Here is a 6,827-nt window from a genome sequence, read left to right as displayed (position 1 = left end):
GAAATAAATAGAGCATAGAGCATTTCTAGGATTTTCACAAATTTGTTAAACCATCGATTGTGACCCACTTTGATACCAATTGATAGGCTCAATCGATCAAATGAAAACCACTAATAGGGGGTGAATTGGCCTTAAAAATCTTTGGTGTTGAAGCAATAAAAGATAGAAAAATTGACACAATGATTTAGAGTGGTTCAACTTCTCAACCAAATCTACATCCACTACCTTAGCTCCACACTAAAGATTTTCTAACAAGTTCACTAATTTGTTGTTTCTTTTTCTAGGACAAAGAGTAACATTTACAACTCTAGTTTTTCTTAGGCTCATCTAAAACCTATCCCCTTTTACAAAGGAAGTTTGGTAAACAATAATGCTTCATGAGGCAGATGTTTATAAAGATTTAAGCTCACAAGAATAAAAACAAATTAAATGATATGCAATTAAGCTCTATACACTTATGTACAAGAGAAAATTGAAGAAAATAAGAATGAAAACTATTTTCTCTTGATCTCTAAGCTTAGGTAGGTGTGGTAACCTTCTTAAAGTGCCATTGACTTGTTTTTATAGTGTGCAATGAGTTACTAGCCGTTGGGGATGAGTTATAACTATTACCTACAACCAAAAACAACATTTATTGCACAAGAGATCGATCATTTTTCAAATAATTTGACTGTTGCAAGAAAGGGATCAATCCGTTAGGGGAAGGGATCGATTCTTTTCATCGAAGGATCGATCATTTTGGTGAAAGGATCAATCCTTTTCGTTGAGTAATCGATCCTTTTGTGAAGGGATTGACCCAAAACTTACTGGAATCCAAGGGATTTATCCTTTAGTCAAAGGGATTAATCCTTCAAGCTAAAAAACCTTTGAAACTTAACTTTAAAGCGCGAAAAAGATTGAGTAAGTTTTTCAAAATGTTTGACTAAGTTAGAAAACATTTAAAACATATTTTTCAGGCTAATTTGGACATTGAATTATTTTTTATAAAATTTTGACAAATTCAATTAAGTCCAAAATCAATTTTACAATTTATTGTTATATCAAAACATTAATTTAACATATTTTATAATTAAGCCATTGTATTATGATTAAAATTTTAAATTATATGTTTAATGTTTAATGTTTAACGTTTATTATAGATACAATATATTTATTTATTTTAAATAATAGAATAATTATATTTAAATGAATATTAATTTAAATAATTTTACAAATGATATGATATCATTGATAAAATTTTAATTTTTTTTTATAGAAAACCGCTAGTTTTATTAAAAATATAAAATATCTAGAATTATAATGAAGATTTACGAGCATAATCATAAACGTAAATTAAATTATAATTATGATATTTTCCTATAACCATTAACAAAAAAACTAGTCACCTAGATCACACAATGCCCGTAAAAAGAAAAGGTTAAAAACATAACCAATGCTCAAATAAAATAAATATACGAACAAATCTGACTGTATCGGCAAATGAACCATAAAAGAATATGAAACTACTGAAAGATCACCGACAAATCGCAAATCAGAGCCAAGTCACGTGAGAAAACTATCCACAACCACAAAACGCATATTCAAATCAATCCGAGGGTCCAAAGTAGGGAAGATCAGTAGGATAACAAATAAGCGTCATCTTGATAAGTCGTGGCGATGTCAAATCCAACCCTGTGAAAAAAGATAAACAAAAAAAATGGGAAAATGTAAGCTACCAAAAGGCAGAAAAAAAAATGTGTCACAAAGACAGAGATAAACATGCCATAAAGGCAGATAACATGTCACAAAGACATAATTATTCTTATTAAAAACTAAAAAACAAAGAAAATAGATAACCGATGGGCGGCAACCAGCATCAAAACCGGTGTCGCCGTTGGTTAAACAAAATTAAAGAAGAAAAAATTGGATTGATCAATAAAATTGACACAAGTTGTAAAGAAGAAAGAGAGAGAGGATGAGGAAGAAAGCGACTAGGGTTTTTTTTACATAAATTGATAATATTTTAATTTTATATTAGAATTAAAATAAATATTTTATATTAAAAAATAAACTCTTTTTATTGATAGTAATTACTTTTTTCATATATAAAAGAATTAAAATGATTTAGAAATTAATCTAACGGCTTTGAAGGTTATTTAATTGGTTCAAAATATAATATTAAATTGATAGGCCATGATTTAATTTAAATGATTTGCACGAATAAAATTACTTTAGTGGTTAAAGTAAATATTGTTATTTTTAGAGGTCACAAGTTCAAGCACTAGCAACTGCAACATAGTGATATTGAACATTCATTGTCAAAAAAATGGTTTAAAAATGAGTTTAATAATTTTATATCATTATTTAATTGAATTCAAAAATGAAATATTAAACTAATAATCATTATTTGAATGATATAATATTAATTTAATATTTTTGTATCAATAATAATAGAATTTAAAATAGATATTAAATCAATAAAAATAGAAAAATAAATAGATTTTACATAAATTTTAAGATAATAAAGTTGTTATGATTTTATGAAATTAGAATTGTATTATACAAAAACTATTTAGTAGATAAAAATCATTTTTATCATAATCAGCTATATATTAAAATTAATTTAGATTCATTAATCATTAAGTATTTAATTGAGTATTTGAATTTTAGACTTAAATATTTTATTAATAAAAATAATTAAATAAAGTTTAAATCAAATAATATATATATATATATATATGGATTTTATTTTACAATCTACTATTTATCACATTGCTAAAAAGATATAATAATAAAAATAAAAGATTTATTCATTTTGACTTAATTATCGAGTTAATAGACGAAGTTATTGAACTTTTATGGAGTATATTTTTGGCTTAATACAAAAATAAGTGTTTGAACTTTGTCTTGAAAAACGTTTTAGTATCTAAAGAATTTTTCGCTAAAATTAGGTATCTGACGTTTCCATCGGAGCACTTTTAGGTATCTTGAACGTAGCGGCCGTTAAATTTGATCGTTAATTGACATATGTCGAGCCATGGTAATTTTAAGAATTATTTTAAATTTTAAAAAATAAAAATTATTTTTTAATTAAAAAAAAAACTTGTTTGCTCATTGCAGTCCCCTCCGATTTCTCCCTTCTCCCTTCCCAACTTTCCCCCTTCCATAGTCGTCGGCCGGACGACCGTGATCATCACCGCCACCTTAGTTAGCGTCGACATTGACTCCCGATCAAACCCCATTGGCCTTTCGTCGTAAGTTATCACCGTTTGCTGTGGAGAAGCGTTCGAAGGTTCGTCGCCACCGTCGCTATTTTTCGTCGATTCCGGCCGATCCTGACATCCATAAGCCACTTCGTCACTACCATTCAAACCATCGTGTAGTTCAGCTCTAAACCCATCCACGTCGTCGCTCCGTCGGTGCTCCTCCGGCGTTCCACGATTGGTAATGGGTTGAAATGAAAGATTTTAATTTTTTAGAGTTTCTTTATAGTTTTATTAAATTTTGGGGTTTTTTTGTAAATAAATTAAGTTTTTTAAATTTTTTTAAATTAAAAAAATAATATTTTTATTATTAAAAAAACAAAAAATATAACGAAGACACATAAAAGTATAACTGAAAAAACATTAGACATCTTCTTTCAAAAAATTCTTTATACGTCAAATCATTTTTTAGATAAAGTTTAGTCACTTGTTTTTACATTAAACTAATATTTTTAGGGTGTCAAGAGATCAATTCACATAGGTTACAAAATTCTCTTATTAAATATTTAACGTTTTAATAATTTAAAAAAATGAACTTAAAATATTAATCAAGCTAAAACAAGAAAGAGGCAAAATTTTAAGTTCTTAAATAATATTTTTTATAGATTTATGATTTTTATTGAAAATTTGAAAACTGAACATTTTATAATTTAATAACTTCTGCATATTTAAATTTTTTTATGATTACTGAAAACGTATGAGAGAAAATAGAAACAGACTTTCATCAAATCTCGCCCAAAAAAGAGTCATCTTCCCAAGTAATCAAAAACTTAACAAATAAAGTTTTGAATGGTGCAACCTGTTCAGGATTGACCTCCCAAGTATACAGAAAAAACTGTAAAAGTGAAGAATTTGCATGGCTTTCTTTGAACATCAAGAAGGTTCAAGTTCGAATTCCGATATCCTAAACACTCCTCTCTTATCCGCAGGCTGCAGCATCTTTCCTTCTCATATCATACTATATGTTCTTGCAGGCAATCTTTTGAAGAAGTTTTGGGGGCAATGAAGGAATGGTGATTCGAAATGGAGGATATCTCATCGCGGAAAAAGCCAAATCCAAGTGCAAATAAGCGGCAAGGAACAAGATGGAATGCTATGCAAGCGATTAAACAAAAGGCCAAGAACAATGAAACAGCCCTGGGATGGGATCTCACCACCTTAGCAACATAGAATAGAATTAAGCCCACAAGCTTGAGTTGCCAAGCCTCCGATCATTGTCATCATCCTCCCTGCAATACTTGTCAATCTATCATACCTCTTTTCAAAAACTTCATCCTCTTTGGAAGTCGGAAATTGGTCTAAGAAGATTCAAGGTTCCATTAGCGAGAGCTGGGTCAATCAAATCTTGAACAAAAAGGAGCAATAACCCTCGATTGAGCGTGTGGACAGTAGTCACTCATTTATCTACCCACGTCATAATAGAACACTTCTTTCATCAAACTGTCGAGCATTTGGAAAGAACACTAGAACAGATTTTTCCAGGTACGTGGTCTCGTGGAACAAAGATAAAGTCGTAGCCATCGCATCACAGGCTTTCGTAGTCGCACTGGCAAACCATAATGTAAATGAAGAAGGTCTTCCAATGTTACAAGAATGGATCTTTTAAGAGGTTGTTCGTTATTGACCAAGGAAAGGAATGAGGAAAATGAATACTCCTCCATGATGAAGTCCATTCTGGTCGAGCTAATGAGTGGTCATACCAGAATCAGATTGGCATACTTGGCAGTTGCAAAGGGTATAGACTCATAATTACACAATGCCTTCTCCGATGAGCTTCCAAAAGAATTGTCCTCCAAGCTTTTCTGAACAGAGGTGATGGTTTCAAGGACGGCTAAATCTATGACAACCCAGGTATCAATTAGAAAGCAGAATCCAAACATTAAGGTTGAACTTACCGATGCTTAATTAGGGAGCATAATTATTTACTGTGCACATTTAACTTTCGAACAAAGATTGGAAGGGGGCAGCGCGAACGCAAGACCCGATGCTTAATTAGGGAGCATAATTATATGACTTAGGCTCTCCCCCTTTGGGGAGACCTTAGGCGACCACCCCTCCCGAGTGCAATGGAGGTCGCTAACCTAGGCCATGGGCCTTGTTGATCACCCATTGACCCCATCCAGGTAAGTATGTTTCAAGGTCGCTAATTGCCTCTTATTTATTAAGTCCAGCTCCTGGACCCTTCTCTTCCTCTAGTTCCCTTGAACCTAAGAACAAAGTTAGGATGCCTTACAGATCCTATCTTTTTTAACTTGTTTAGCAAATTCTTTCTTATTTTAAACCAGTCCTACAAGCAACAGATGACCATTACGAAGAGTTCCATGGCTGCCGCTGCCAACAACAAATTCTTGCTGTCCACACTCCACACAATGAACTAGATTTTGAAGCGAGCAAATCATCGTTTGAAAAACTCAACCAAGTTTGTGGCTCCTCAACATTTGAAAACCCATGGTTGAGAAAACCTGCCTCACTTCTTTCATGAAATACTTAAACTTGCGCTCGGAGACAAGTCAGTAATATAAAGACAATCACTACAGCAGCTACAACGGAGTCCCCAACAATTGTCTACCCTTTTCAGTTATGATGTCCCGCGTGATCGGGTAGGGATCGGGCGAGTTGATCATGAGCTAAGCAATGCTCGATTCGACTTAAAAATTGTTTGACTTGTGCTTGACTCGAGTTGATAAGCTCGATAAAATTTTACTCAACTCGTGTTCATTAAAAAAAACGTTGCTCGACTCGACTCATTCTCATGCCCGTCCCAATACATGTGCCAGATAGGCCTTAGCCCAGGACAGCATGTTTGAGTAGAGCATTAGTTTTCTATTATATGTAAAAGGTTCACTGGAAGATCCGCTTCTATAGGTAACTTTTCCTTATATGTAGAAGATTCAGGCTCATAAATTTAATAAAGATTAAATTAACCTTAGGATTCACTCAATATCATTCGAACGAGTCATTTTAGTAAACTTGAGGTCATTGAACCAGTGACCATAGATTGAGCTTACAATGATCAAAGAAAGGTTTTTTTTCCCATTAGGTGATGCGGCTAAAAAAATTAGTTCATTAGATCATTTCCAAATTTATTTTGGGATCTATATCAAATGTTACAGTGCACGACAAACTCGTCACACTCACATGACGAGTTTATCCAAATAATATTTTTTTTATTTAAACTCGTCACATCAAAGTGATAAATTTTAATAAAATATAATTTTTATTAGATTTTGTGTCTTTAAAATGACAAGTTTCAATAAAAAATATATTTTATTAAAACTCGTCTCATAACTATAATGAGTTACAAATCACTATAGTAAATACCGTAATTTTTAAAATAAAAAATTCGATGCCGTGTTAAGCTAGGTAATTAACCCGCCTTACGACGTTGGCCCAATTTTATCGAGATTTTGGCGGTGATTCAAAGTGACCCTAACTGAGCCACTAATATAGGCCTGCATAACTAAGCTAACCAAGCGATGAAGTTGTAATTTATATAACACAATAAAAATTCGTTTGTTTTGCTGAAATAAATTTTGAGAAATTAAAGAAATAATTTTTATAATAAATTTTGAGAAATTCGTTTAT

General features: G+C 31.8%; 1 pseudogene; it reads right to left on the bottom strand.

Annotated features, from left to right (window-relative positions):
* Window positions 1–5,199: 5,199 nt before the first annotated feature.
* Window positions 5,200–5,373, bottom strand: LOC120174427 (annotated as a pseudogene).
* Window positions 5,374–6,827: the final 1,454 nt, after the last annotated feature.

The sequence above is a fragment of the Hibiscus syriacus genome, unplaced genomic scaffold (assembly GCF_006381635.1).
Source record: "Hibiscus syriacus cultivar Baekdansim isolate YM2019G1 unplaced genomic scaffold, ASM638163v2 tig00112079_pilon, whole genome shotgun sequence".
Lineage (NCBI taxonomy): Eukaryota > Viridiplantae > Streptophyta > Magnoliopsida > Malvales > Malvaceae > Hibiscus > Hibiscus syriacus.
This window is presented reverse-complemented; position numbering and strand designations above follow the sequence as displayed.